At 42.5% G+C, this 17,299-nt stretch overlaps 107 non-coding genes across 107 annotated transcripts; all 107 read left to right on the forward strand.

The window, feature by feature from the left end:
• The first annotated feature begins 60 nt into the window (after positions 1–60).
• Positions 61–142, forward strand: Trnas-uga (transfer RNA serine (anticodon UGA)). Its single transcript has one exon. It is a non-coding gene; the product is annotated as a tRNA-Ser (tRNA).
• Positions 143–213: 71 nt separating this feature from the next.
• On the forward strand, positions 214–295 carry Trnas-uga (transfer RNA serine (anticodon UGA)). The gene has a single exon. It is a non-coding gene; the product is annotated as a tRNA-Ser (tRNA).
• Positions 296–366: 71 nt separating this feature from the next.
• Trnas-uga (transfer RNA serine (anticodon UGA)) lies at positions 367–448 on the forward strand. Its single transcript has one exon. It is a non-coding gene; the product is annotated as a tRNA-Ser (tRNA).
• Positions 449–519: 71 nt separating this feature from the next.
• Positions 520–601, forward strand: Trnas-uga (transfer RNA serine (anticodon UGA)). The gene has a single exon. It is a non-coding gene; the product is annotated as a tRNA-Ser (tRNA).
• Positions 602–672: 71 nt separating this feature from the next.
• Trnas-uga (transfer RNA serine (anticodon UGA)) lies at positions 673–754 on the forward strand. Its single transcript has one exon. It is a non-coding gene; the product is annotated as a tRNA-Ser (tRNA).
• A 72-nt stretch (positions 755–826) lies between these two features.
• Positions 827–908, forward strand: Trnas-uga (transfer RNA serine (anticodon UGA)). The gene has a single exon. It is a non-coding gene; the product is annotated as a tRNA-Ser (tRNA).
• Positions 909–978: 70 nt separating this feature from the next.
• Trnas-uga (transfer RNA serine (anticodon UGA)) lies at positions 979–1,060 on the forward strand. Its single transcript has one exon. It is a non-coding gene; the product is annotated as a tRNA-Ser (tRNA).
• Positions 1,061–1,131: 71 nt separating this feature from the next.
• On the forward strand, positions 1,132–1,213 carry Trnas-uga (transfer RNA serine (anticodon UGA)). The gene has a single exon. It is a non-coding gene; the product is annotated as a tRNA-Ser (tRNA).
• A 71-nt stretch (positions 1,214–1,284) lies between these two features.
• Trnas-uga (transfer RNA serine (anticodon UGA)) lies at positions 1,285–1,366 on the forward strand. Its single transcript has one exon. It is a non-coding gene; the product is annotated as a tRNA-Ser (tRNA).
• Positions 1,367–1,437: 71 nt separating this feature from the next.
• Trnas-uga (transfer RNA serine (anticodon UGA)) lies at positions 1,438–1,519 on the forward strand. Its single transcript has one exon. It is a non-coding gene; the product is annotated as a tRNA-Ser (tRNA).
• A 71-nt stretch (positions 1,520–1,590) lies between these two features.
• Trnas-uga (transfer RNA serine (anticodon UGA)) lies at positions 1,591–1,671 on the forward strand. The gene has a single exon. It is a non-coding gene; the product is annotated as a tRNA-Ser (tRNA).
• Positions 1,672–1,741: 70 nt separating this feature from the next.
• Positions 1,742–1,823, forward strand: Trnas-uga (transfer RNA serine (anticodon UGA)). Its single transcript has one exon. It is a non-coding gene; the product is annotated as a tRNA-Ser (tRNA).
• Positions 1,824–1,894: 71 nt separating this feature from the next.
• Trnas-uga (transfer RNA serine (anticodon UGA)) lies at positions 1,895–1,976 on the forward strand. Its single transcript has one exon. It is a non-coding gene; the product is annotated as a tRNA-Ser (tRNA).
• A 71-nt stretch (positions 1,977–2,047) lies between these two features.
• Positions 2,048–2,129, forward strand: Trnas-uga (transfer RNA serine (anticodon UGA)). Its single transcript has one exon. It is a non-coding gene; the product is annotated as a tRNA-Ser (tRNA).
• Positions 2,130–2,200: 71 nt separating this feature from the next.
• Positions 2,201–2,282, forward strand: Trnas-uga (transfer RNA serine (anticodon UGA)). The gene has a single exon. It is a non-coding gene; the product is annotated as a tRNA-Ser (tRNA).
• Positions 2,283–2,353: 71 nt separating this feature from the next.
• On the forward strand, positions 2,354–2,435 carry Trnas-uga (transfer RNA serine (anticodon UGA)). The gene has a single exon. It is a non-coding gene; the product is annotated as a tRNA-Ser (tRNA).
• Positions 2,436–2,506: 71 nt separating this feature from the next.
• On the forward strand, positions 2,507–2,588 carry Trnas-uga (transfer RNA serine (anticodon UGA)). Its single transcript has one exon. It is a non-coding gene; the product is annotated as a tRNA-Ser (tRNA).
• A 71-nt stretch (positions 2,589–2,659) lies between these two features.
• Positions 2,660–2,741, forward strand: Trnas-uga (transfer RNA serine (anticodon UGA)). The gene has a single exon. It is a non-coding gene; the product is annotated as a tRNA-Ser (tRNA).
• Positions 2,742–2,964: 223 nt separating this feature from the next.
• On the forward strand, positions 2,965–3,046 carry Trnas-uga (transfer RNA serine (anticodon UGA)). The gene has a single exon. It is a non-coding gene; the product is annotated as a tRNA-Ser (tRNA).
• Positions 3,047–3,270: 224 nt separating this feature from the next.
• Trnas-uga (transfer RNA serine (anticodon UGA)) lies at positions 3,271–3,352 on the forward strand. Its single transcript has one exon. It is a non-coding gene; the product is annotated as a tRNA-Ser (tRNA).
• A 71-nt stretch (positions 3,353–3,423) lies between these two features.
• On the forward strand, positions 3,424–3,505 carry Trnas-uga (transfer RNA serine (anticodon UGA)). Its single transcript has one exon. It is a non-coding gene; the product is annotated as a tRNA-Ser (tRNA).
• Positions 3,506–3,729: 224 nt separating this feature from the next.
• Positions 3,730–3,811, forward strand: Trnas-uga (transfer RNA serine (anticodon UGA)). Its single transcript has one exon. It is a non-coding gene; the product is annotated as a tRNA-Ser (tRNA).
• Positions 3,812–3,882: 71 nt separating this feature from the next.
• Positions 3,883–3,964, forward strand: Trnas-uga (transfer RNA serine (anticodon UGA)). The gene has a single exon. It is a non-coding gene; the product is annotated as a tRNA-Ser (tRNA).
• A 72-nt stretch (positions 3,965–4,036) lies between these two features.
• Trnas-uga (transfer RNA serine (anticodon UGA)) lies at positions 4,037–4,118 on the forward strand. Its single transcript has one exon. It is a non-coding gene; the product is annotated as a tRNA-Ser (tRNA).
• Positions 4,119–4,189: 71 nt separating this feature from the next.
• Trnas-uga (transfer RNA serine (anticodon UGA)) lies at positions 4,190–4,271 on the forward strand. The gene has a single exon. It is a non-coding gene; the product is annotated as a tRNA-Ser (tRNA).
• A 70-nt stretch (positions 4,272–4,341) lies between these two features.
• On the forward strand, positions 4,342–4,423 carry Trnas-uga (transfer RNA serine (anticodon UGA)). The gene has a single exon. It is a non-coding gene; the product is annotated as a tRNA-Ser (tRNA).
• Positions 4,424–4,494: 71 nt separating this feature from the next.
• Positions 4,495–4,576, forward strand: Trnas-uga (transfer RNA serine (anticodon UGA)). Its single transcript has one exon. It is a non-coding gene; the product is annotated as a tRNA-Ser (tRNA).
• Positions 4,577–4,647: 71 nt separating this feature from the next.
• Positions 4,648–4,729, forward strand: Trnas-uga (transfer RNA serine (anticodon UGA)). Its single transcript has one exon. It is a non-coding gene; the product is annotated as a tRNA-Ser (tRNA).
• Positions 4,730–4,800: 71 nt separating this feature from the next.
• On the forward strand, positions 4,801–4,882 carry Trnas-uga (transfer RNA serine (anticodon UGA)). Its single transcript has one exon. It is a non-coding gene; the product is annotated as a tRNA-Ser (tRNA).
• Positions 4,883–4,953: 71 nt separating this feature from the next.
• On the forward strand, positions 4,954–5,035 carry Trnas-uga (transfer RNA serine (anticodon UGA)). The gene has a single exon. It is a non-coding gene; the product is annotated as a tRNA-Ser (tRNA).
• A 71-nt stretch (positions 5,036–5,106) lies between these two features.
• Trnas-uga (transfer RNA serine (anticodon UGA)) lies at positions 5,107–5,188 on the forward strand. Its single transcript has one exon. It is a non-coding gene; the product is annotated as a tRNA-Ser (tRNA).
• A 71-nt stretch (positions 5,189–5,259) lies between these two features.
• On the forward strand, positions 5,260–5,341 carry Trnas-uga (transfer RNA serine (anticodon UGA)). Its single transcript has one exon. It is a non-coding gene; the product is annotated as a tRNA-Ser (tRNA).
• A 71-nt stretch (positions 5,342–5,412) lies between these two features.
• Trnas-uga (transfer RNA serine (anticodon UGA)) lies at positions 5,413–5,494 on the forward strand. The gene has a single exon. It is a non-coding gene; the product is annotated as a tRNA-Ser (tRNA).
• A 71-nt stretch (positions 5,495–5,565) lies between these two features.
• On the forward strand, positions 5,566–5,647 carry Trnas-uga (transfer RNA serine (anticodon UGA)). The gene has a single exon. It is a non-coding gene; the product is annotated as a tRNA-Ser (tRNA).
• A 71-nt stretch (positions 5,648–5,718) lies between these two features.
• Trnas-uga (transfer RNA serine (anticodon UGA)) lies at positions 5,719–5,800 on the forward strand. The gene has a single exon. It is a non-coding gene; the product is annotated as a tRNA-Ser (tRNA).
• A 71-nt stretch (positions 5,801–5,871) lies between these two features.
• Positions 5,872–5,953, forward strand: Trnal-uaa (transfer RNA leucine (anticodon UAA)). The gene has a single exon. It is a non-coding gene; the product is annotated as a tRNA-Leu (tRNA).
• A 71-nt stretch (positions 5,954–6,024) lies between these two features.
• Positions 6,025–6,106, forward strand: Trnas-uga (transfer RNA serine (anticodon UGA)). The gene has a single exon. It is a non-coding gene; the product is annotated as a tRNA-Ser (tRNA).
• A 71-nt stretch (positions 6,107–6,177) lies between these two features.
• Trnas-uga (transfer RNA serine (anticodon UGA)) lies at positions 6,178–6,259 on the forward strand. Its single transcript has one exon. It is a non-coding gene; the product is annotated as a tRNA-Ser (tRNA).
• A 71-nt stretch (positions 6,260–6,330) lies between these two features.
• On the forward strand, positions 6,331–6,412 carry Trnas-uga (transfer RNA serine (anticodon UGA)). Its single transcript has one exon. It is a non-coding gene; the product is annotated as a tRNA-Ser (tRNA).
• Positions 6,413–6,483: 71 nt separating this feature from the next.
• On the forward strand, positions 6,484–6,565 carry Trnas-uga (transfer RNA serine (anticodon UGA)). Its single transcript has one exon. It is a non-coding gene; the product is annotated as a tRNA-Ser (tRNA).
• Positions 6,566–6,636: 71 nt separating this feature from the next.
• Positions 6,637–6,718, forward strand: Trnal-uaa (transfer RNA leucine (anticodon UAA)). Its single transcript has one exon. It is a non-coding gene; the product is annotated as a tRNA-Leu (tRNA).
• Positions 6,719–6,789: 71 nt separating this feature from the next.
• On the forward strand, positions 6,790–6,871 carry Trnas-uga (transfer RNA serine (anticodon UGA)). Its single transcript has one exon. It is a non-coding gene; the product is annotated as a tRNA-Ser (tRNA).
• Positions 6,872–6,942: 71 nt separating this feature from the next.
• Trnas-uga (transfer RNA serine (anticodon UGA)) lies at positions 6,943–7,024 on the forward strand. The gene has a single exon. It is a non-coding gene; the product is annotated as a tRNA-Ser (tRNA).
• A 71-nt stretch (positions 7,025–7,095) lies between these two features.
• Positions 7,096–7,177, forward strand: Trnas-uga (transfer RNA serine (anticodon UGA)). The gene has a single exon. It is a non-coding gene; the product is annotated as a tRNA-Ser (tRNA).
• Positions 7,178–7,248: 71 nt separating this feature from the next.
• Trnas-uga (transfer RNA serine (anticodon UGA)) lies at positions 7,249–7,330 on the forward strand. Its single transcript has one exon. It is a non-coding gene; the product is annotated as a tRNA-Ser (tRNA).
• Positions 7,331–7,401: 71 nt separating this feature from the next.
• On the forward strand, positions 7,402–7,483 carry Trnas-uga (transfer RNA serine (anticodon UGA)). The gene has a single exon. It is a non-coding gene; the product is annotated as a tRNA-Ser (tRNA).
• A 71-nt stretch (positions 7,484–7,554) lies between these two features.
• On the forward strand, positions 7,555–7,636 carry Trnas-uga (transfer RNA serine (anticodon UGA)). Its single transcript has one exon. It is a non-coding gene; the product is annotated as a tRNA-Ser (tRNA).
• A 71-nt stretch (positions 7,637–7,707) lies between these two features.
• Positions 7,708–7,789, forward strand: Trnas-uga (transfer RNA serine (anticodon UGA)). The gene has a single exon. It is a non-coding gene; the product is annotated as a tRNA-Ser (tRNA).
• Positions 7,790–7,860: 71 nt separating this feature from the next.
• Trnas-uga (transfer RNA serine (anticodon UGA)) lies at positions 7,861–7,942 on the forward strand. The gene has a single exon. It is a non-coding gene; the product is annotated as a tRNA-Ser (tRNA).
• Positions 7,943–8,013: 71 nt separating this feature from the next.
• On the forward strand, positions 8,014–8,095 carry Trnas-uga (transfer RNA serine (anticodon UGA)). Its single transcript has one exon. It is a non-coding gene; the product is annotated as a tRNA-Ser (tRNA).
• Positions 8,096–8,166: 71 nt separating this feature from the next.
• Positions 8,167–8,248, forward strand: Trnas-uga (transfer RNA serine (anticodon UGA)). The gene has a single exon. It is a non-coding gene; the product is annotated as a tRNA-Ser (tRNA).
• A 71-nt stretch (positions 8,249–8,319) lies between these two features.
• Positions 8,320–8,401, forward strand: Trnas-uga (transfer RNA serine (anticodon UGA)). The gene has a single exon. It is a non-coding gene; the product is annotated as a tRNA-Ser (tRNA).
• A 71-nt stretch (positions 8,402–8,472) lies between these two features.
• Positions 8,473–8,554, forward strand: Trnas-uga (transfer RNA serine (anticodon UGA)). The gene has a single exon. It is a non-coding gene; the product is annotated as a tRNA-Ser (tRNA).
• A 71-nt stretch (positions 8,555–8,625) lies between these two features.
• Positions 8,626–8,707, forward strand: Trnas-uga (transfer RNA serine (anticodon UGA)). The gene has a single exon. It is a non-coding gene; the product is annotated as a tRNA-Ser (tRNA).
• Positions 8,708–8,778: 71 nt separating this feature from the next.
• Positions 8,779–8,860, forward strand: Trnas-uga (transfer RNA serine (anticodon UGA)). Its single transcript has one exon. It is a non-coding gene; the product is annotated as a tRNA-Ser (tRNA).
• Positions 8,861–8,931: 71 nt separating this feature from the next.
• Trnas-uga (transfer RNA serine (anticodon UGA)) lies at positions 8,932–9,013 on the forward strand. The gene has a single exon. It is a non-coding gene; the product is annotated as a tRNA-Ser (tRNA).
• A 71-nt stretch (positions 9,014–9,084) lies between these two features.
• Trnap-ugg (transfer RNA proline (anticodon UGG)) lies at positions 9,085–9,166 on the forward strand. Its single transcript has one exon. It is a non-coding gene; the product is annotated as a tRNA-Pro (tRNA).
• Positions 9,167–9,237: 71 nt separating this feature from the next.
• On the forward strand, positions 9,238–9,319 carry Trnas-uga (transfer RNA serine (anticodon UGA)). The gene has a single exon. It is a non-coding gene; the product is annotated as a tRNA-Ser (tRNA).
• A 71-nt stretch (positions 9,320–9,390) lies between these two features.
• On the forward strand, positions 9,391–9,472 carry Trnas-uga (transfer RNA serine (anticodon UGA)). Its single transcript has one exon. It is a non-coding gene; the product is annotated as a tRNA-Ser (tRNA).
• A 72-nt stretch (positions 9,473–9,544) lies between these two features.
• Trnas-uga (transfer RNA serine (anticodon UGA)) lies at positions 9,545–9,626 on the forward strand. Its single transcript has one exon. It is a non-coding gene; the product is annotated as a tRNA-Ser (tRNA).
• A 71-nt stretch (positions 9,627–9,697) lies between these two features.
• Positions 9,698–9,779, forward strand: Trnas-uga (transfer RNA serine (anticodon UGA)). Its single transcript has one exon. It is a non-coding gene; the product is annotated as a tRNA-Ser (tRNA).
• Positions 9,780–9,850: 71 nt separating this feature from the next.
• On the forward strand, positions 9,851–9,932 carry Trnas-uga (transfer RNA serine (anticodon UGA)). The gene has a single exon. It is a non-coding gene; the product is annotated as a tRNA-Ser (tRNA).
• A 71-nt stretch (positions 9,933–10,003) lies between these two features.
• Positions 10,004–10,085, forward strand: Trnas-uga (transfer RNA serine (anticodon UGA)). Its single transcript has one exon. It is a non-coding gene; the product is annotated as a tRNA-Ser (tRNA).
• A 71-nt stretch (positions 10,086–10,156) lies between these two features.
• Positions 10,157–10,238, forward strand: Trnas-uga (transfer RNA serine (anticodon UGA)). Its single transcript has one exon. It is a non-coding gene; the product is annotated as a tRNA-Ser (tRNA).
• A 71-nt stretch (positions 10,239–10,309) lies between these two features.
• Positions 10,310–10,391, forward strand: Trnas-uga (transfer RNA serine (anticodon UGA)). The gene has a single exon. It is a non-coding gene; the product is annotated as a tRNA-Ser (tRNA).
• Positions 10,392–10,462: 71 nt separating this feature from the next.
• On the forward strand, positions 10,463–10,544 carry Trnas-uga (transfer RNA serine (anticodon UGA)). The gene has a single exon. It is a non-coding gene; the product is annotated as a tRNA-Ser (tRNA).
• Positions 10,545–10,615: 71 nt separating this feature from the next.
• On the forward strand, positions 10,616–10,697 carry Trnas-uga (transfer RNA serine (anticodon UGA)). The gene has a single exon. It is a non-coding gene; the product is annotated as a tRNA-Ser (tRNA).
• A 71-nt stretch (positions 10,698–10,768) lies between these two features.
• On the forward strand, positions 10,769–10,850 carry Trnas-uga (transfer RNA serine (anticodon UGA)). The gene has a single exon. It is a non-coding gene; the product is annotated as a tRNA-Ser (tRNA).
• Positions 10,851–10,921: 71 nt separating this feature from the next.
• On the forward strand, positions 10,922–11,003 carry Trnal-uaa (transfer RNA leucine (anticodon UAA)). The gene has a single exon. It is a non-coding gene; the product is annotated as a tRNA-Leu (tRNA).
• A 71-nt stretch (positions 11,004–11,074) lies between these two features.
• Positions 11,075–11,156, forward strand: Trnas-uga (transfer RNA serine (anticodon UGA)). The gene has a single exon. It is a non-coding gene; the product is annotated as a tRNA-Ser (tRNA).
• A 71-nt stretch (positions 11,157–11,227) lies between these two features.
• On the forward strand, positions 11,228–11,309 carry Trnas-uga (transfer RNA serine (anticodon UGA)). The gene has a single exon. It is a non-coding gene; the product is annotated as a tRNA-Ser (tRNA).
• A 71-nt stretch (positions 11,310–11,380) lies between these two features.
• On the forward strand, positions 11,381–11,462 carry Trnas-uga (transfer RNA serine (anticodon UGA)). Its single transcript has one exon. It is a non-coding gene; the product is annotated as a tRNA-Ser (tRNA).
• Positions 11,463–11,534: 72 nt separating this feature from the next.
• On the forward strand, positions 11,535–11,616 carry Trnas-uga (transfer RNA serine (anticodon UGA)). Its single transcript has one exon. It is a non-coding gene; the product is annotated as a tRNA-Ser (tRNA).
• Positions 11,617–11,686: 70 nt separating this feature from the next.
• Positions 11,687–11,768, forward strand: Trnas-uga (transfer RNA serine (anticodon UGA)). The gene has a single exon. It is a non-coding gene; the product is annotated as a tRNA-Ser (tRNA).
• A 71-nt stretch (positions 11,769–11,839) lies between these two features.
• Positions 11,840–11,921, forward strand: Trnas-uga (transfer RNA serine (anticodon UGA)). The gene has a single exon. It is a non-coding gene; the product is annotated as a tRNA-Ser (tRNA).
• Positions 11,922–11,992: 71 nt separating this feature from the next.
• Trnas-uga (transfer RNA serine (anticodon UGA)) lies at positions 11,993–12,074 on the forward strand. Its single transcript has one exon. It is a non-coding gene; the product is annotated as a tRNA-Ser (tRNA).
• A 71-nt stretch (positions 12,075–12,145) lies between these two features.
• On the forward strand, positions 12,146–12,227 carry Trnas-uga (transfer RNA serine (anticodon UGA)). The gene has a single exon. It is a non-coding gene; the product is annotated as a tRNA-Ser (tRNA).
• Positions 12,228–12,298: 71 nt separating this feature from the next.
• Trnas-uga (transfer RNA serine (anticodon UGA)) lies at positions 12,299–12,380 on the forward strand. Its single transcript has one exon. It is a non-coding gene; the product is annotated as a tRNA-Ser (tRNA).
• Positions 12,381–12,561: 181 nt separating this feature from the next.
• On the forward strand, positions 12,562–12,643 carry Trnas-uga (transfer RNA serine (anticodon UGA)). The gene has a single exon. It is a non-coding gene; the product is annotated as a tRNA-Ser (tRNA).
• Positions 12,644–12,714: 71 nt separating this feature from the next.
• On the forward strand, positions 12,715–12,796 carry Trnas-uga (transfer RNA serine (anticodon UGA)). Its single transcript has one exon. It is a non-coding gene; the product is annotated as a tRNA-Ser (tRNA).
• Positions 12,797–12,866: 70 nt separating this feature from the next.
• Trnas-uga (transfer RNA serine (anticodon UGA)) lies at positions 12,867–12,948 on the forward strand. Its single transcript has one exon. It is a non-coding gene; the product is annotated as a tRNA-Ser (tRNA).
• Positions 12,949–13,129: 181 nt separating this feature from the next.
• On the forward strand, positions 13,130–13,211 carry Trnas-uga (transfer RNA serine (anticodon UGA)). Its single transcript has one exon. It is a non-coding gene; the product is annotated as a tRNA-Ser (tRNA).
• A 71-nt stretch (positions 13,212–13,282) lies between these two features.
• Trnas-uga (transfer RNA serine (anticodon UGA)) lies at positions 13,283–13,364 on the forward strand. The gene has a single exon. It is a non-coding gene; the product is annotated as a tRNA-Ser (tRNA).
• Positions 13,365–13,433: 69 nt separating this feature from the next.
• Positions 13,434–13,515, forward strand: Trnas-uga (transfer RNA serine (anticodon UGA)). The gene has a single exon. It is a non-coding gene; the product is annotated as a tRNA-Ser (tRNA).
• A 71-nt stretch (positions 13,516–13,586) lies between these two features.
• Trnas-uga (transfer RNA serine (anticodon UGA)) lies at positions 13,587–13,668 on the forward strand. The gene has a single exon. It is a non-coding gene; the product is annotated as a tRNA-Ser (tRNA).
• Positions 13,669–13,739: 71 nt separating this feature from the next.
• Trnas-uga (transfer RNA serine (anticodon UGA)) lies at positions 13,740–13,821 on the forward strand. The gene has a single exon. It is a non-coding gene; the product is annotated as a tRNA-Ser (tRNA).
• A 181-nt stretch (positions 13,822–14,002) lies between these two features.
• On the forward strand, positions 14,003–14,084 carry Trnas-uga (transfer RNA serine (anticodon UGA)). The gene has a single exon. It is a non-coding gene; the product is annotated as a tRNA-Ser (tRNA).
• Positions 14,085–14,155: 71 nt separating this feature from the next.
• Positions 14,156–14,237, forward strand: Trnas-uga (transfer RNA serine (anticodon UGA)). Its single transcript has one exon. It is a non-coding gene; the product is annotated as a tRNA-Ser (tRNA).
• A 71-nt stretch (positions 14,238–14,308) lies between these two features.
• On the forward strand, positions 14,309–14,390 carry Trnas-uga (transfer RNA serine (anticodon UGA)). The gene has a single exon. It is a non-coding gene; the product is annotated as a tRNA-Ser (tRNA).
• Positions 14,391–14,461: 71 nt separating this feature from the next.
• Trnas-uga (transfer RNA serine (anticodon UGA)) lies at positions 14,462–14,543 on the forward strand. Its single transcript has one exon. It is a non-coding gene; the product is annotated as a tRNA-Ser (tRNA).
• A 71-nt stretch (positions 14,544–14,614) lies between these two features.
• Trnas-uga (transfer RNA serine (anticodon UGA)) lies at positions 14,615–14,696 on the forward strand. Its single transcript has one exon. It is a non-coding gene; the product is annotated as a tRNA-Ser (tRNA).
• A 71-nt stretch (positions 14,697–14,767) lies between these two features.
• On the forward strand, positions 14,768–14,849 carry Trnas-uga (transfer RNA serine (anticodon UGA)). The gene has a single exon. It is a non-coding gene; the product is annotated as a tRNA-Ser (tRNA).
• A 70-nt stretch (positions 14,850–14,919) lies between these two features.
• Positions 14,920–15,001, forward strand: Trnas-uga (transfer RNA serine (anticodon UGA)). The gene has a single exon. It is a non-coding gene; the product is annotated as a tRNA-Ser (tRNA).
• Positions 15,002–15,072: 71 nt separating this feature from the next.
• On the forward strand, positions 15,073–15,154 carry Trnal-uaa (transfer RNA leucine (anticodon UAA)). Its single transcript has one exon. It is a non-coding gene; the product is annotated as a tRNA-Leu (tRNA).
• Positions 15,155–15,225: 71 nt separating this feature from the next.
• Positions 15,226–15,307, forward strand: Trnas-uga (transfer RNA serine (anticodon UGA)). The gene has a single exon. It is a non-coding gene; the product is annotated as a tRNA-Ser (tRNA).
• A 71-nt stretch (positions 15,308–15,378) lies between these two features.
• Positions 15,379–15,460, forward strand: Trnas-uga (transfer RNA serine (anticodon UGA)). Its single transcript has one exon. It is a non-coding gene; the product is annotated as a tRNA-Ser (tRNA).
• Positions 15,461–15,531: 71 nt separating this feature from the next.
• Positions 15,532–15,613, forward strand: Trnas-uga (transfer RNA serine (anticodon UGA)). Its single transcript has one exon. It is a non-coding gene; the product is annotated as a tRNA-Ser (tRNA).
• Positions 15,614–15,684: 71 nt separating this feature from the next.
• Positions 15,685–15,766, forward strand: Trnas-uga (transfer RNA serine (anticodon UGA)). Its single transcript has one exon. It is a non-coding gene; the product is annotated as a tRNA-Ser (tRNA).
• A 71-nt stretch (positions 15,767–15,837) lies between these two features.
• Trnas-uga (transfer RNA serine (anticodon UGA)) lies at positions 15,838–15,919 on the forward strand. Its single transcript has one exon. It is a non-coding gene; the product is annotated as a tRNA-Ser (tRNA).
• A 71-nt stretch (positions 15,920–15,990) lies between these two features.
• Positions 15,991–16,072, forward strand: Trnas-uga (transfer RNA serine (anticodon UGA)). Its single transcript has one exon. It is a non-coding gene; the product is annotated as a tRNA-Ser (tRNA).
• A 70-nt stretch (positions 16,073–16,142) lies between these two features.
• Trnas-uga (transfer RNA serine (anticodon UGA)) lies at positions 16,143–16,224 on the forward strand. Its single transcript has one exon. It is a non-coding gene; the product is annotated as a tRNA-Ser (tRNA).
• A 71-nt stretch (positions 16,225–16,295) lies between these two features.
• On the forward strand, positions 16,296–16,377 carry Trnas-uga (transfer RNA serine (anticodon UGA)). The gene has a single exon. It is a non-coding gene; the product is annotated as a tRNA-Ser (tRNA).
• A 71-nt stretch (positions 16,378–16,448) lies between these two features.
• Positions 16,449–16,530, forward strand: Trnal-uaa (transfer RNA leucine (anticodon UAA)). The gene has a single exon. It is a non-coding gene; the product is annotated as a tRNA-Leu (tRNA).
• A 71-nt stretch (positions 16,531–16,601) lies between these two features.
• Trnas-uga (transfer RNA serine (anticodon UGA)) lies at positions 16,602–16,683 on the forward strand. The gene has a single exon. It is a non-coding gene; the product is annotated as a tRNA-Ser (tRNA).
• A 224-nt stretch (positions 16,684–16,907) lies between these two features.
• On the forward strand, positions 16,908–16,989 carry Trnas-uga (transfer RNA serine (anticodon UGA)). The gene has a single exon. It is a non-coding gene; the product is annotated as a tRNA-Ser (tRNA).
• Positions 16,990–17,060: 71 nt separating this feature from the next.
• Positions 17,061–17,142, forward strand: Trnas-uga (transfer RNA serine (anticodon UGA)). The gene has a single exon. It is a non-coding gene; the product is annotated as a tRNA-Ser (tRNA).
• A 72-nt stretch (positions 17,143–17,214) lies between these two features.
• Positions 17,215–17,296, forward strand: Trnas-uga (transfer RNA serine (anticodon UGA)). Its single transcript has one exon. It is a non-coding gene; the product is annotated as a tRNA-Ser (tRNA).
• The last annotated feature ends 3 nt before the right edge of the window (positions 17,297–17,299 follow it).

Here is a 17,299-nt window from a genome sequence, read left to right on the forward strand (position 1 = left end):
ATACACTTTGTAGAAGGTAATAAAAGAATCACGTAATATTTTATGCGTATTTGACGAGAAGCTGCGATGGCCGAGTGGTTAAGTCGTTGGACTTGAAATCCAATGGGCAATGCCCGCACAGGTTGGAATCCTGTCCATAGCGGATGATTTTTTATACACTTTGTAGAAGGTACTAAAAGAATCACGTAATATGTTCTTTTCCTTCGACAAGAAGCTGCGATGGCCGAGTGGTTAAGGCGTTGGACTTGAAATCCAATGGGCAATGCCCGCACAGGATGGAATCCTGTTCGTAGCGGATGATTTTTTATACACTTTGTAGAAGGTAATAAAAGACTCACGTAATATTTTATGCGTATTTGACGAGAAGCTGCGATGGCCGAGTGGTTAAGGCGTTGGACTTGAAATCCAATGGGCAATGCCCGCACAGGTTGGAATCCTGTTCGTAGCGGATGATTTTTTATACACTTTGTAGAAGGTAATAAAAGAATCACGTAATATTTTCTTTTCCTTCAACAAGAAGCTGCGATGGCCGAGTGGTGAAAGCGTTGAACTTGAAATCCAATGGGCAATGCCCGCACAGGTTGGAATCCTGTTCGTAGCAGATGATTTTTTATACACTTTGTAGAAGGTACTAAAAGAATAACGTAATATGTTCTTTGCCTTCGACAAGAAGCTGCGATGGCCGAGTGGTTAAGGCGTTGGACTTGAAATCCTATGGGCAATGCCCGCACAGGTTCGAATCCTGTTCGTAGCGGATTATTTTTTATACACTTTGTAGAAGGTAATAAAAGAATCACGTAATATTTTACTTTGCCTTCGACAAGAAGCTGCGATGGCCGAGTGGTTAAGGCGTTGGACTTGAAATCCAATGGGCAATGCCCGCACAGGTTGGAATCCTGTTCGTAGCGGATTTTTTTTATACAGTTTGTAGAAGGTAATAAAAGACTCACGTAATATTTTATGCGTATTTGACGAGAAGCTGCGATGGCCGAGTGGTTAAGGCGTTGGACTTGAAATCCAATGGGCAATGCCACCACAGGTTGGAATCCTGTTCGTAGCGGATTTTTTTTTATACAGTTTGTAGAAGGTAATAAAAGACTCACGTAATATTTTATGCGTATTTGACGAGAAGCTGCGATGGCCGAGTGGTTAAGGCGTTGGACTTGAAATCCAATGGGCAATGCCCGCACAGGTTGGAATCCTGTTCGTAGCGGATGATTTTTTATACACTTTGTAGAAGGTAATAAAAGAATCACGTAATATTTTCTTTGCCTTCGACAAGAAGCTGCGATGGCCGAGTGGTTAAGGCGTTTGACTTGAAATCAAATGGGCAATGCCCGCACAGGTTCGACTCCTGTTCGTAGCGGATGATTTTTTATACACTTTGTAGAAGGTAATAAAAGAATAACGTAATATGTTCTTTGCCTTCGACAAGAAGCTGCGATGGCCGAGTGGTTAAGGCGTTTGACTTGAAATCCAATGGGCAATGCCCGCACAGGTTCGAATCCTGTTCGTAGCGGATGATTTTTTATACACTTTGTAGAAGGTAATAAAAGAATCACGTAATATTTTATGCGTATGTGACGAGAAGCTGCGATGGCCGAGTGGTTAAGTGTTGGACTTGAAATCCAATGGGCAATACCCGCACAGGTTGGAATCCTGTTCGTAGCGGATGATTTTTTATACACTTTGTAGAAGGTAATAAAAGAATCACGTAATATTTTCTTGCCTTCGACAAGAAGCTGCGATGGCCGAGTGGTTAAGGCGTTGGACTTGAAATCCAATGGGCAATGCCCGCACAGGTTCGACTCCTGTTCGTAGCAGATGATGTTTTATACACTTTGTAGAAGGTAATAAAAGAATCACGTAATATTTTCTTTTCCTTCAACAAGAAGCTGCGATGGCCGAGTGGTTAAGGCGTTTGACTTGAAATCCAATGGGCAATGCCCGCACAGGTTCGAATCCTGTTCGTAGCGGATGATTTTTTATACACTTTGTAGAAGGTAATAAAAGAATCACGTAATATTTTATGCGTATTTGACGAGAAGCTGCGATGGCCGATTGGTTAAGGCGTTGGACTTGAAATCCAATGGGCAATGCCCGCACAGGTTCGAATCCTGTCCGTAGCGGATGATTTTTTATACACTTTGTAGAAGGTAATAAAAGAATCACGTAATATTTTCTTTGCCTTCGACAAGAAGCTACGATGGCCGAGTGGTTAAGGCGTTGGACTTGAAATCCAATGGGCAATGCCCGCACAGGTTCGACTCCTGTTCGTAGCGGATGATTTTTTATACACTTTGCAGAAGGTAATAAAAGAATCACGTAATATTTTCTTTTCCTTCAACAAGAAGCTACGATGGCCGAGTGGTTAAGGCGTTGGACTTGAAATCCAATGGGCAATACCCGCACAGGTTCGAATCCTGTTCGTAGCGGATGATTTTTTATACACTTTGTAGAAGGTAATAAAAGAATCACGTAATATTTTCTTTGCCTTGTACAAGAAGCTGCGATGGCCGAGTGGTTAAGGCGTTGGACTTGAGATCCAATGGGCAATACCCGCACAGCTTGGAATCCTGTTCGTAGCGGATGATTTTTTATACACTTTGTAGAAGGTAATAAAAGAATCACGTAATATTTTCTTTGCCTTCGACAAGAAGCTGCGATGGCCGAGTGGTTAAGGCGTTGGACTTGAAATCCAATGGGCAATGCCCGCACAGGTTCGACTCCTGTTCGTAGCGGATGATTTTTTATACACTTTGCAGAAGGTAATAAAAGAATCACGTAATATTTTATGCGTATTTGACGAGAAGCTGCGATGGCCGAGTGGTTAAGGCGTTGACTTGAAATCCAATGGGCAATGCCCGCACAGGTTGGAATCCTGTCCATAGCGGATGATTTTTTATACACTTTGCAGAAGGTACTAAAAGAATCACGTAATATGTTCTTTGCCTTCGACAAGAAGCTGCGATGGCCGAGTGGTTAAAGCGTTGGACTTGAAATCCAATAGGCAATGCCCGCACAGGTTCGAATCCTGTTCGTAGCGGATGATATTTTATACACTTTGTAGAAGGTAATAAAAGAATCACGTAATATTTTCTTTGCCTTCGACAAGAAGCTGCGATGGCCGAGTGGTTAAGGCGTTGGACTTTAAAACCAATGGGCGATGCCCGCACAGGTTCGAATCCTGTTCGTAGCGGATGATTTTTTATACACTTTGTAGAAGGTAATAAAAGAATCACGTAATATTTTATGCGTATTTGACGAGAAGCTGCGATGGCCGAGTGGTTAAGGCGTTGGACTTGAAATCCAATGGGCAATGGCCGCACAGGTTGGAATCCTGTCCATAGCGGATGATTTTTTATACACTTTGTAGAAGGTACTAAAAGAATCACGTAATATGTTCTTTTCCTTCGACAAGAAGCTGCGATGGCCGAGTGGTTAAGGCGTTGGACTTGAAATCCAATGGGCAATGCCCGCACAGGATGGAATCCTGTTCGTAGCGGATGATTTTTTATACACTTTGTAGAAGGTAATAAAAGACTCACGTAATATTTTATGCGTATTTGACGAGAACATGTCATGGCCGAGTGGTTAAGGCGTTGGACTTGAAATCCAATGGGCAATGCCCGCACAGGTTCGAATCCTGTTCGTAGCGGATGATTTTTTATACACTTTGTAGAAGGTAATAAAAGAATCACGTAATATTTTCTTTTCCTTCAACAAGAAGCTGCGATGGCCGAGTGGTGAAAGCGTTGAACTTGAAATCCAATGGGCAATGCCCGCACAGGTTGGAATCCTGTTCGTAGCGGATGATTTTTTATACACTTTGTAGAAGGTACTAAAAGAATAACGTAATATGTTCTTTGCCTTCGACAAGAAGCTGCGATGGCCGAGTGGTTAAGGCGTTGGACTTGAAATCCTATGGGCAATGCCCGCACAGGTTCGAATCCTGTTCGTAGCGGATTATTTTTTATACACTTTGTAGAAGGTAATAAAAGAATCACGTAATATTTTACTTTGCCTTCGACAAGAAGCTGCGATGGCCGAGTGGTTAAGGCGCCGGACTTGAAATCCAATGGGCAATGCCCGCACAGGTTGGAATCCTGTTCGTAGCGGATTTTTTTTTATACAGTTTGTAGAAGGTAATAAAAGACTCACGTAATATTTTATGCGTATTTGACGAGAAGCTGCGATGGCCGAGCGGTTAAGGCGTTGGACTTGAAATCCAATGGGCAATGCCACCACAGGTTGGAATCCTGTTCGTAGCGGATTTTTTTTATACAGTTTGTAGAAGGTAATAAAAGAATCACGTAATATTTTATGCGTATGTTACGAGAAGCTGCGATGGCCGAGTGGTTAAGGCGTTGGACTTGAAATCCAATGGGCAATACCCGCACAGGTTGGAATCCTGTTCGTAGCGGATGATTTTTTATACACTTTGTAGAAGGTAATAAAAGAATCACGTAATATTTTCTTTGCCTCCGACAAGAAGCTGCGATGGCCGAGTGGTTAAGGCGTTGGACTTGAAATCCAATGGGCAATGCCCGCACAGGTTCGACTCCTGTTCGTGGCGGATGATTTTTTATACACTTTGTAGAAGGTAATAAAAGAATCACGTAATATTTTCTTTTCCTTCAACAAGAAGCTGCGATGGCCGAGTGGTTAAGGCGTTTGACTTGAAATCCAATGGGCAATGCCCGCACAGGTTCGAATCCTGTTCGTAGCGGATGATTTTTTATACACTTTGTAGAAGGTAATAAAAGAATCACGTAATATTTTATGCGTATTTGACGAGAAGCTGCGATGGCCGATTGGTTAAGGCGTTGGACTTGAAATCCAATGGGCAATGCCCGCACAGGTTCGAATCCTGTCCGTAGCGGATGATTTTTTATACACTTTGTAGAAGGTAATAAAAGAAACACGTAATATTTTCTTTGCCTTCGACAAGAAGATGCGGTGGCCGAGTGGTTAAGGCGTTGGACTTGAAATCCAATGGGCAATGCCCGCACAGGTTCGAATCCTGTTCGTAGCGGATGATTTTTTATACACTTTGTAGAAGGTAATAAAAGAATCACGTAATATTTTCTTTGCCTTCGACAAGAAGCTGCGATGGCCGAGTGGTTAAGGCGTTGGACTTGAAATCCAATGGGCCATGCCAGCACAGGTTGGAATCCTGTTCGTAGCGGATGATTTTTTATACACTTTGTAGAAGGTAATAAAAGAATAACGTAATGTTTTGTTTGTCTTCGACAAGAAGCTGCGATGGCCGAGTGGTTAAGGCGTTGGACTTGAAATCCAATAGGCAATGCCCGCACAGGTTCGAATATTGTTCGTAGCGGGTTATTTTTTATACACTTTGTAGAAGGTAATAAAAGACTCACGTAATATTTTATGCGTATTTGACGAGAAGCTGCGATGGCCGAGTGGTTAAGGCGTTGGACTTGAAATCCAATGGGAAATGCCCGCACAGGTTGGAATCCTGTTCGTAGCGGATGATTTTTTATACACTTTGTAGAAGGTAATAAAAGATTCACGTAATATTTCCTTTTTCATCAATAAGAAGCTGCGATGGCCGAGTGGTTAAGGCGTTGAACTTGAAATCCAATGGGCAATGCCCGCACAGGTTCGAATCCTGTCCGCAGCGGATGAATTTTTATACACTTTGTAGAAGGTAATAAAAGAATCACGTAATATTTTCTTTGCCTTCGACAAGAAGCTGCGATAGCTGAGTGGTTAAGGCGTTGGACTTGAAGTCCAATGGGCAATGCCCGCACAGGTTCGAATCCTGTTCGTAGCGGATGATTTTTTATACACTTTGTAGAAGGTAATAAAAGAATCACGTAATATGTTCTTTGCCTTCGACAAGAAGCTGCGATGGCCGAGTGGTTAAGGCGTTGGACTTAAAATCCAATGGGCAATGCCCGCACAGGTTGGAATCCTGTTCGTAGCGGATGATTTTTTATACACTTTGTAGAAGGTAATAAAAGAATCACGTAATATTTTATGCGTATGTGACGAGAAGCTGCGATGGCCGAGTGGTTAAGGCGTTGGACTTGAAATCCAATGGGCAATGCCCGCACAGGTTGGAATCCTGTTCGTAGCGGATGATTTTTTATACACTTTGTAGAAGGTACTAAAAGAATAACGTAATATGTTCTTTGCCTTCGATAAGAAGCTGCGATGGCCGAGTGGTTAAGGCGTTGGACTTGAAATCCAATGGGCAATGCCCGCACAGGTTGGGATCCTGTTCGTAGCGGATGATTTTTTATACACTTTGTAGAAGGTAATAAAAGAATCACGTAATATTTTCTTTTCCTTAACCAAGAAGCTGCGATGGCCGAGTGGTTAAGGCGTTGAACTTGAAATCCACTGGGCAATGCCCGCACAGGTTCGAATCCTGTTCGCAGCGGATGAATTTTTATACACTTTGTAGAAGGTAATAAAAGAATCACGTAATATTTTCTTTGCCTTCGACAAGAAGCTGCGATAGCCGAGTGGTTAAGGCGTTTGACTTGAAATCCAATGGGCAATGCCCGCACAGGTTCGAATCCTGTTCGTAGCGGATGTTTTTTTATACACTTTGTAGAAGGTAATAAAAGAATCACGTAATATGTTCTTTGCCTTCGACAAGAAGCTGCGATGGCCGAGTGGTTAAGGCGTTGGACTTAAAATCAAATGGGCAATGCCCGCACAGGTTCGAATCCTGTTCGTAGCGGATGATTTTTTATACACTTTGTAGAAGGTAATAAAAGAATCACGTAATATTTTATGCGTATGTGACGAGAAGCTGCGATGGCCGAGTGGTTAAGGCGTTGGACTTGAAATCCAATGGGCAATGCCCGCACAGGTTGGAATCCTGTTCGTAGCGGATGATTTTTTATACACTTTGTAGAAGGTAATAAAAGAATCACGTAATATTTTCTTTGCCTTCGACAAGAAGCTGCGATGGCCGAGTGGTTAAGGCGTTGGACTTGAAATCCAATCGGCAATACCCGCACAGGTTGGAATCCTGTTCGTAGCGGATGATTTTTTATACACTTTGTAGAAGGTACTAAAAGAATAAGGTAATATGTTCTTTTCCTTCGACAAGAAGCTGCGATGGCCGAGTGGTTAAGGCGTTGGACTTGAAATCCAATGGGCAATGCCCGCACAGGTTCGAATCCTGTTTGTAGCGGATGATTTTTTATACACTTTGTAGAAGGTAATAAAAGAATCACGTAATATTTTATGCGTATTTGACGAGAAGCTGCGATGGCCGAGTGGTTAAGGCGTTGGACTTGAAATCCAATGGGCAATGCCCGCACAGGTTCGACTCCTGTTCGTAGCGGATGATTTTTTATACACTTTGTAGAAGGTAATAAAAGAATCACGTAATGTTTTGTTTGTCTTCGACAAGAAGCTGCGATGGCCGAGTGGTTAAGGCGTTGGACTTGAAATCCAATGGGCAATGCCCGCACAGGTTCGAATCCTGTTCGTAGCGGATGATTTTTTATACACTTTGTAGAAGGAAATAAAAGAATCACGTAATATTTTCTTTTCCTTCAACAAGAAGCTGCGATGGCCGAGTGGTTAAGGCGTTGAACTTGAAATCCTATGGGCAATGCCCGCACAGGTTCGAATCCTGTTCGCAGCGGATGAATTTTTATACACTTTGTAGAAGGTAATAAAAGAATCACGTAATATTTTCTTTGCCTTCGACAAGAAGCTGCGATGGCCGAGTGGTTAAGGCGTTTGACTTGAAATCCAATGGGCAATGCCCGTACAGGTTCGAATCCTGTTCGTAGCGGATGATTTTTTATACACTTTGTAGAAGGTAATAAAAGAATCACGTAATATGTTCTTTGCCTTCGACAAGAAGCTGCGATGGCCGAGTGGTTAAGGCGTTGGACTTGAAATCCAATGGGCAATGCCCGCACAGGTTGGAATCCTGTTCGTAGCGGATGATTTTTTATACACTTTGTAGAAGGTAATAAAAGAATCACGTCATATTTTATGCGTATGTGACGAGAAGCTGCGATGGCCGAGTGGTTAAGGCGTTGGACTTGAAATCCAATGGACAATGCCCGCACAGGTTCGAATCCTGTTCGTAGCGGATGATTTTTTATACACTTTGTAGAAGGTAATAAAAGAATCACGTAATATTTTCTTTGCCTTCGACAAGAAGCTGCGATGGCCGAGTGGTTAAGGCGTTGGACTTGAAATCCAATGGGCAATGCCCGCACAGGTTGGAATCCTGTTCGTAGCGGATGATTTTTTATACACTTTGTAGAAGGTACTAAAAGAATAACGTAATATGTTCTTTGCCTTCGACAGGAAGCTGCGATGGCCGAGTGGTTAAGGCGTTGGACTTGAAATCCAATGGGCAATGTCCGCACAGGTTCGAATCCTGTTCGTAGCGGATGATTTTTTATACACTTTGTAGAAGGTAATAAAAGAATCACGTAATATTTTCTTTGCCTTCGACAGGAAGCTGCGATGGCCGAGTTGTTAAGGCGTTGGACTTGAAATCCAATGGGCAATGCCCGCACAGGTTGGAATCCTGTTCGTAGCGGATGATTTTTTATACACTTTGTAGAAGTTAATAAAAGACTCACGTAATATTTCAGGCGTATTTGACGAGAAGCTGCGATGGCCGATTGGTTAAGGCGTTGGACTTGAAATCCAATAGGCAATTCCCGCACAGGTTGGAATCCTGTCCGTAGCGGATGATTTTTTATACACTTTGTAGAAGGTAATAAAAGAATAACGTAATATTTTCTTATCCTTCAACAAGAAGCTGCGATGGCCGAGTGGTTAAGGCGTTGGACTTGAAATCCGATGGGCAATGCCCGCACAGGTTCGACTCCTGTTCGTAGCGGATGATTTTTTATACACTTTGTAGAAGGTAATACAAGAATCACGTAATATGTTCTTTCCCTTCGACAAGAAGCTGCGATGGCCGAGTGGTTAAGGCGTTGGACTTGAAATCCAATGGGCAATGCCCGCACAAGTTCGAATCCTGTTCGTAGCGGATGATTTTTTATACACTTTGTAGAAGGTAATAAAAGAATCACGTAATGTTTTGTTTGTCTTCGACAAGAAGCTGCGATGGCCGAGTGGTTAGGGCGTTGGACTTGGAATCTAATGGGCAATGCCCGCACAGGTTGGAATCCTGTTCGTAGCGGATGATTGTTTATACACTTTGTAGAAGGTAATAAAAGAATCACGTAATATTTTCTTTGCCTTCGACAAGAAGCTGCGATGGCCGAGTGGTTAAGGCGTTTGACTTGAAATCCAATGGGCAATGCCCGCACAGGTTCGAATCCTGTTCGTAGCGGATGATTTTTTATACACTTTGTAGAAGGAAATAAAAGAATCACGTAATATTTTCTTTGCATTCGACAAGAAGCTGCGATGGCTGAGTGGTTAAGGCGTTGGACTTGAAATCCAATGGGCAATGCCCGCACAGGTTCGAATCCTGTTCGTAGCGGTTTTTTTTTTTATACACTTTGTAGAAGGTAATAAAAGAATCACGTAATATTTTCTTTGCCTTCGACAAGAAGCTGCGATGGCCAAGTGGTTAAGGCGTTGGACTTGAAATCCAATGGGCAATGCCCGCACAGGTTCGAATCCTGTTCGTAGCGGATTATTTTTTATACACTTTGTAGAAGGTAATAAAAGACTCACGTAGTATTTTAGGCGTATTTGACGAGAAGCTGCGATGGCCGAGTGGTTAAGGCGTTGGACTTGAAATCCAATGGGCAATGCCCGCACAGGTTGGAATCCTGTCCGTAGCGGATGATTTTTTATACACTTTGTAGAAGGTAATAAAAGAATCACGTAATATTTTCTTTTCCTTCAACAAGAAGCTGCGATGGCCGAGTGGTTAAGGCGTTGGACTTGAAATCCAATGGGCAATGCCCGCACAGGTTGGAATCCTGTTCGTAGCGGATGATTTTTTATACACTTTGTAGAAGGTAATAAAAGAATCACGTAATATTTTATGCGTATTTTACGAGAAGCTGCGATGGCCGAGTGGTTAAGGCGTTGGACTTGAAATCCAATGGGCAATGCCCGCACAGGTTGGAATCCTGTTCGTAGCGGATGATTTTTTATACACTTTGTAGAAGGTAATAAAAGACTCACGTAATATTTTATGCGTATTTGACGAGAAGCTGCGATGGCCGAGTGGTTAAGGCGTTGGACTTGAAATCCAATGGGCAATGCCCGCGCAGGTTGGAATCCTGTTCGTAGCGGATGATTTTTTATACACTTTGTAGAAGGTAATAAAAGAATCACGTAATATTTTCTTTTCCTTCAACAAGAAGCTGCGATGGCCGAGTGGTTAAGGCGTTGAACTTGAAATCCAATGGACAATGCCCGCACAGGTTCGAATCCTGTTCGCAGCGGATGAATGTTTATACACTTTGTAGAAGGTAATAAAAGAATCAGGTAATATTTTCTTTGCCTTCGACAAGAAGCTGCGATGGCCGAGTGGTTAAGGCGTTTGACTTGAAATCCAATGGGCAATGCCCGCACAGGTTGGAATCCTGTTCGTAGCGGACTATTTTTTATACACTTTGTAGAAGGTAATAAAAGAATCACGTAATATGTTCTTTGCCTTCGACAAGAAGCTGCGATGGCCGAGTGGTTAAGGCGTTGGACTTGAAATCCAATGGGCAATGCCCGCACAGGTTGGAATCCTGTCCGTAGCGGATGATATTTTATACACTTTGTAGAAGGTAATAAAAGAATCACTTAATATATTCTTTTCCTTCAACAAGAAGCTGCGATAGCCGAGTGGTTAAGGCGTTTGACTTGAAATCCAATGGGCAATGCCCGCACAGGTTCGAATCCTGTTCGTAGCGGATGTTTTTTTATACACTTTGTAGAAGGTAAAAAAAGAATCACGTAATATGTTCTTTGCCTTCGACAAGAAGCTGCGATGGCCGAGTGGTTAAGGCGTTGGACTTAAAATCCAATGGGCAATGCCCGCACAGGTTGGAATCCTGTTCGTAGCGGATTATTTTTTATACACTTTGTAGAAGGTAATAAAAGAATCACGTAATATTTTCTTTGCCTTCGACAAGAAGCTGCGATGGCCGAGTGGTTAAGGCGTTGGACTTGAAATCCAATCGGCAATGCCCGCACAGGTTGGAATCCTGTTCGTAGCGGATGATTTTTTATACACTTTGTAGAAGGTACTAAAAGAATAACGTAATATGTTCTTTGCCTTCGATAAGAAGCTGCGATGGCCGAGTGGTTAAGGCGTTGGACTTGAAATCCAATGGGCAATGCCCGCACAGGTTCGAATCCTGTTCGTAGCGGATTATTTTTTATACACTTTGTAGAAGGTAATAAAAGAATCACGTAATATTTTCTTTGCCTTCGACAAGAAGCTGCGATGGCCGAGTGGTTAAGGCGTTGGACTTGAAATCCAATGGGCAATGCCCGCACAGGTTGGAATCCTGTCCGTAGCGGATGATTTTTTTATACACTTTGTAGAAGGTAATAAAAGAATAACGTAATATTTTCTTTTCCTTCAACAAGAAGTTGCGATGGCCGACTGGTTAAGGCGTTGGACTTGAAATCCAATGGGCAATGCCCGCACAGGTTCGAATCCTGTTCGTAGCGGATGATTTTTTATACAATTGTAGAAGGTAATAAAAGAATCACGTAATATGTTCTTTGCCTTCGACAAGAAGCTGCGATGGCCGAGTGGTTAAGGCGTTGGACTTGAAATGCAATGGGCAATGCCCGCACAGGTTCGAATCCTGTTCGTAGCGGAATATTTTTTATACACTTTGTAGAAGGTAATAAAAGAATCACGTAATATTTTATGCGTATTTGACGAGAAGCTGCGATGGCCGGGTGGTTAAGGCGTTGGACTTGAAATCCAATCGGCAATGCCCGCACAGGTTCGAATCCTGTTCGTAGCGGATGATTTTTTATACACTTTGCAGAAGGTAATAAAAGATTAACGTAATATGTTCTTTGCCTTCGACAAGAAGCTGCGATGGCCGAGTGGTTAAGGCGTTGGACTTGAAATCCAATGGGCAATGCCCGTACAGGTTCGAATCCTGTTCGTAGCGGATGATTTTTTATACACTTTGTAGAAGGTAATAAAAGAATCACGTAATGTTTTGTTTGTCTTCGACAAGATGTTGCGATGGCCGAGTGGTTAAGGCGTTGGACTTGAAATCCAATGGGCAATGCCCGCACAGGTTGGAATCCTGTTCGTAGCGGATGATTGTTTATACACTTTGTAGAAGGTAATAAAAGAATCACGTAATATTTTCTTTGCCTTGGACAAGCAGCTGCGATGGCCGAGTGGTTAAGGAATTTGACTTGAAATGCAATGGGCAATGCCCGCACAGGTTCGAATCCTGTTCGTAGCGGAATATTTTTTATACACTTTGTAGAAGGTAATAAAAGAATCACGTAAGTTTTTGTTTGTCTTGAAATCCAATGGGCAATGCCCGCACAGGTTCGAATCCTGTTCGTAGCGGATGAGTGTTTATACACTTTGTAGAAGGTAATAAAAGAATCACGTAATATTTTCTTTGCCTTCGACAAGAAGCTGCGATGGCCGAGTGGTTAAGGCGTTGGACTTGAAATCCAATGGGCAATGCCCGCACAGGTTCGAATCCTGTTCGTAGCGGATGATTTTTTTTACACTTTGTAGAAGGTAATAAAAGAATCACGTAATATTTTCTTTGCGTTCGACAAGAAGCTGCGATGGCTGAGTGGTTAGGGCGTTGGACTTGAAATCCAATGGGCAATGCCGGCACAGGTTCGAATCCTGTTCGTAGCGGTTTTTTTTTATACACTTTGTAGAAGGTAATAAAAGAATCACGTAATATGTTCTTTGCCTTCGATAAGAAGCTGCGATGGCCGAGTGGTTAAGGCGTTGGACTTGAAATCCAATGGGCAATGCCCGCACAGGTTCGAATCCTGTTCGTAGCGGAATATTTTTTATACACTTTGTAGAAGGTAATAAAAGAATCACGTAAGTTTTTGTTTGTCTTGAAATCCAATGGGCAATGCCCGCACAGGTTCGAATCCTGTTCGTAGCGGATGATTGTTTATACACTTTGTAGAAGGTAATAAAAGAATCACGTAATATTTTCTTTGCCTTCGACAAGAAGCTGCGATGGCCGAGTGGTTAAGGCGTTGGACTTGAAATCCAATGGGCAATGCCCGCACAGGTTCGAATCCTGTTCGTAGCGGATGATTTTTTTTACACTTTGTAGAAGGTAATAAAAGAATCACGTAATATTTTCTTTGCCTCCGATTAGAAGCTGCGATGGCTGAGTGGTTAAGGCGTTGGACTTGAAATCCAATGGGCAATGCCGGCACAGGTTCGAATCCTGTTCGTAGCGGTTTTTTTTATACACTTTGTAGAAGGTAATAAAAGAATCACGTAATATTTTCTTTGCCTTCGACAAGAAGCTGCGATGGCCGAGTGGTTAAGGCGTTGGACTTGAAATCCAATGGGCAATGCCCGCACAGGTTCGAATCCTGTTCGTAGCGGATGATTTTTTATACACTTTGTAGAAGGTAATAAAAGAATCACGTAATATTTTCTTTGCCTTCGACAAGAAGCTGCGATGGCCGAGTGGTTAAGGCGTTGGACTTGAAATCCAATCGGCAATACCAGCACAGGTTGGAATCCTGTTCGTAGCGGATGATTTTTTATACACTTTGTAGAAGGTACTAAAAGAATAACGTAATATGTTCTTTGCCTTCGATAAGAAGCTGCGATGGCCGAGTGGTTAAGGCGTTGGACTTGAAATCCAATGGGCAATGCCCGCACAGGTTCGAATCCTGTTCTTAGCGGAATATTTTTTATACACTTTGTAGAAGGTAATAAAAGAATCACGTAAGTTTTTGTTTGTCTTGAAATCCAATGGGCAATGCCCGCACAGGTTCGAATCCTGTTCGTAGCGGATGATTGTTTATACACTTTGTAGAAGGTAATAAAAGAATCACGTAATATTTTCTTTGCCTTCGACAAGAAGCTGCGATGGCCGAGTGGTTAAGGCGTTGGACTTGAAATCCAATGGGCAATGCCCGCACAGGTTCGAATCCTGTTCGTAGCGGATGATTTTTTTTACACTTTGTAGAAGGTAATAAAAGAATCACGTAATATTTTCTTTGCCTTCGACAAGAAGCTGCGATGGCTGAGTGGTTACGGCGTTGGACTTGAAATCCAATGGGCAATGCCCGCACAGGTTGGAATCCTGTTCGTAGCGGATGATTTTTTTTACACTTTGTAGAAGGTAATAAAAGAATCACGTAATATTTTCTTTGCCTTCGACAAGAAGCTGCGATGGCTGAGTGGTTAAGGCGTTGGACTTGAAATCCAATGGGCAATGCCCGCACAGGTTGGAATCCTGTTCGTAGCGGATGATTTTTTTTACACTTTGTAGAAGGTAATAAAAGAATCACGTAATATTTTCTTTGCCTTCGACAAGAAGCTGCGATGGCTGAGTGGTTAAGGCGTTGGACTTGAAATCCAATGGGCAATGCCCGCACAGGTTGGAATCCTGTTCGTAGCGGATGATTTTTTTTACACTTTGTAGAAGGTAATAAAAGAATCACGTAATATTTTCTTTGCCTTCGACAAGAAGCTGCGATGGCCGAGTGGTTAAGGCGTTGGACTTGAAATCCAATGGGCAATGCCGGCACAGGTTACAATCCTGTTCGTAGCGGATTTTTTTTTATACACTTTGTAGAAGGTAATAAAAGACTCACGTAATATTTTAGGCGTATTTGACGAGAAGCTGCGATGGCCGAGTGGTTAAGGCGTTGGACTTGAAATCCAATGGGCAATGCCCGCACAGGTTGGAATCCTGTCCGTAGCGGATGATTTTTTATACACTTTGTAGAAGGTAATAAAAAATCACTTACTATATTCTTTTCCTTCAACAAGAAGCTGCGATAGCCGAGTGGTTAAGGCGTTTGACTTGAAATCCAATGGGCAATGCCCGCACAGGTTCGAATCCTGTTCGTAGCGGATGTTTTTTTATACACTTTGTAGAAGGTAATAAAAGAATCACGTAATATGTTCTTTACCTTCGACAAGAAGCTGCGATGGCCGAGTGGTTAAGGAGTTGGACTTAAAATCCAATGGGCAATGCCCGCACAGGTTCGAATCCTGTTCATAGCGGATTATTTTTTATACACTTTGTAGAAGGTACTAAAAGACTAACGTAATATGTTCTTTGCCTTCGATAAGAAGCTGCGATGGCCGAGTGGTTAAGGCGTTGGACTTGAAATCCAATGGGCAATGCCCGCACAGGTTCGAATCCTGTTCGTAGCGGATTATTTTTTATACACTTTGTAGAAGGTAATAAAAGAATCACGTAATATTTTCTTTGCCTTCGACAAGAAGCTGCGATGGCCGAGTGGTTAAGGCGTTGGACTTGAAATCCAATGGGCAATGCCCGCACAGGTTCGAATCCTGTTCGTAGCGGATGATTTTTTATACACTTTGTAGAAGGTAATAAAAGACTCACGTAATATTTTTGGCGTATTTTACGAGAAGCTGCGATGGCCGATTGGTTAAGGCGTTGGACTTGAAATCCAATGGGTAATGCCCGCACAGGTTCGAATCCTGTCCGTAGCTGATGATTTTTTATACACTTTGTAGAAGGTAATAAAAGAATCACGTAATATTTTCTTTTCCTTCAACAAGAAGCTTCGATGGCCGAGTGGTTAAGGCTTTGGACTTGAAATCCAATGGGCAATGCCCGCACAGGTTCGAATCCTGTGCGTAGCGGATGATTTTTAATACACTTTGTAGAAGGTAATAAAAGAATCACGTAATATGTTCTTTGCCTTCGACAAGAAGCTGCGATGGCCGAGTGGTTAAGGCGTTGGACTTGAAATCCAATGGGCAATGCCCGCACAGGTTCGAATCCTGTTCGTAGCGGATTATTTTTTATACACTTTGTAGAAGGTAATAAAAGAATCACGTAATATTTTATGCGTATTTGACGAGAAGCTGCGATGGCCGAGTGGTTAAGGCGTTGGACTTGAAATCCAATGGGCAATACCCGCACAGGTTGGAATCCTGTTCGTAGCGGATGATTTTTTTACACTTTGTAGAAGGTAATAAAAGAATCACGTAATATTTTCTTTTCCTTCAACAAGAAGCTGCGATGGCCGAGTGGTTAAGGCGTTGAACTTGAAATCCAATGGGCAATGCCCGCATAGGTTCGACTCCTGTTCGCAGCGGATGATTTTTTATACACTTTGTAGAAGGTATTAAAAGAATCACGTAATATGTTCTTTGCCTTCAACAAGAAGCTTCGATAGCCGAGTGGTTAAGGCGTTTGACTTGAAATCCAATGGGCAATGCCCGCACAGGTTCGAATCCTGTTCGTAGCGGATGTTTTTTTATACACTTTGTAGAAGGTAATAAAAGAATCACGTAATATGTTCTTTGCCTTCGACAAGAAGCTGCGATGGCCGAGTGGTTAAGGCGTTGGACTTAAAATCCAATGGGCAATGCCCGCACAGGTTCGAATCCTGTTCGTAGCGGATGATTTTTTATACACTTTGTAGAAGGTAATAAAAGAATCACGTAATATTTTATGCGTATGTGACGAGAAGCTGCGATGGCCGAGTGGTTAAGGCGTTGGACTTGAAATCCAATGGGCAATGCCCGCACAGGTTCGAATCCTGTTCGTAGCGGATTATTTTTTATACACTTTGTAGAAGGTAATAAAAGAATCACGTAATATTTTCTTTGCCTTCGACAAGAAGCTGCGATGGCCGAGTGGTTGAGGCGTTGGACTTGAAATCCAATCGGCAATGCCCGCACAGGTTGGAATCCTGTTCGTAGAGGATTATTTTTTATACACTTTGTAGAAGGTACTAAAAGAATAACGTAATATGTTCTTTTCCTTCGATAAGACGCTGCGATGGCCGAGTGGTTAAGGCGTTGGACTTGAAATCCAATGGGCAATGCCCGCACAGGTTCGAATCCTGTTCGTAGCGGATTATTTTTTATACACTTTGTAGAAGGTAATAAAAGAATCACGTAATATTTTCTTTGCCTTCGACAAGAAGCTGCGATGGCCGAGTGGTTAAGGCGTTGGACTTGAAATCCAATGGGCAATGCCCGCACAGGTTGGAATCCTGTCCGTAGCGGATGATTTTATTATACACTTTGTAGAAGGTAATAAAAGAATCACGTAATATATTCTTTTCCTTCAAAAAGAAGTTGCGATGGCCGAGTGGTTAAGGCGTTGGACTTGAAATCCAATGGGCAATGCCCGCAAAGGTTCGAATCCTGTTCGTAGCGGAT

Source organism: Euprymna scolopes, chromosome 15 (assembly GCF_053919585.1).
Source record: "Euprymna scolopes isolate OS-2025 chromosome 15, ASM5391958v1, whole genome shotgun sequence".
Lineage (NCBI taxonomy): Eukaryota > Metazoa > Mollusca > Cephalopoda > Sepiida > Sepiolidae > Euprymna > Euprymna scolopes.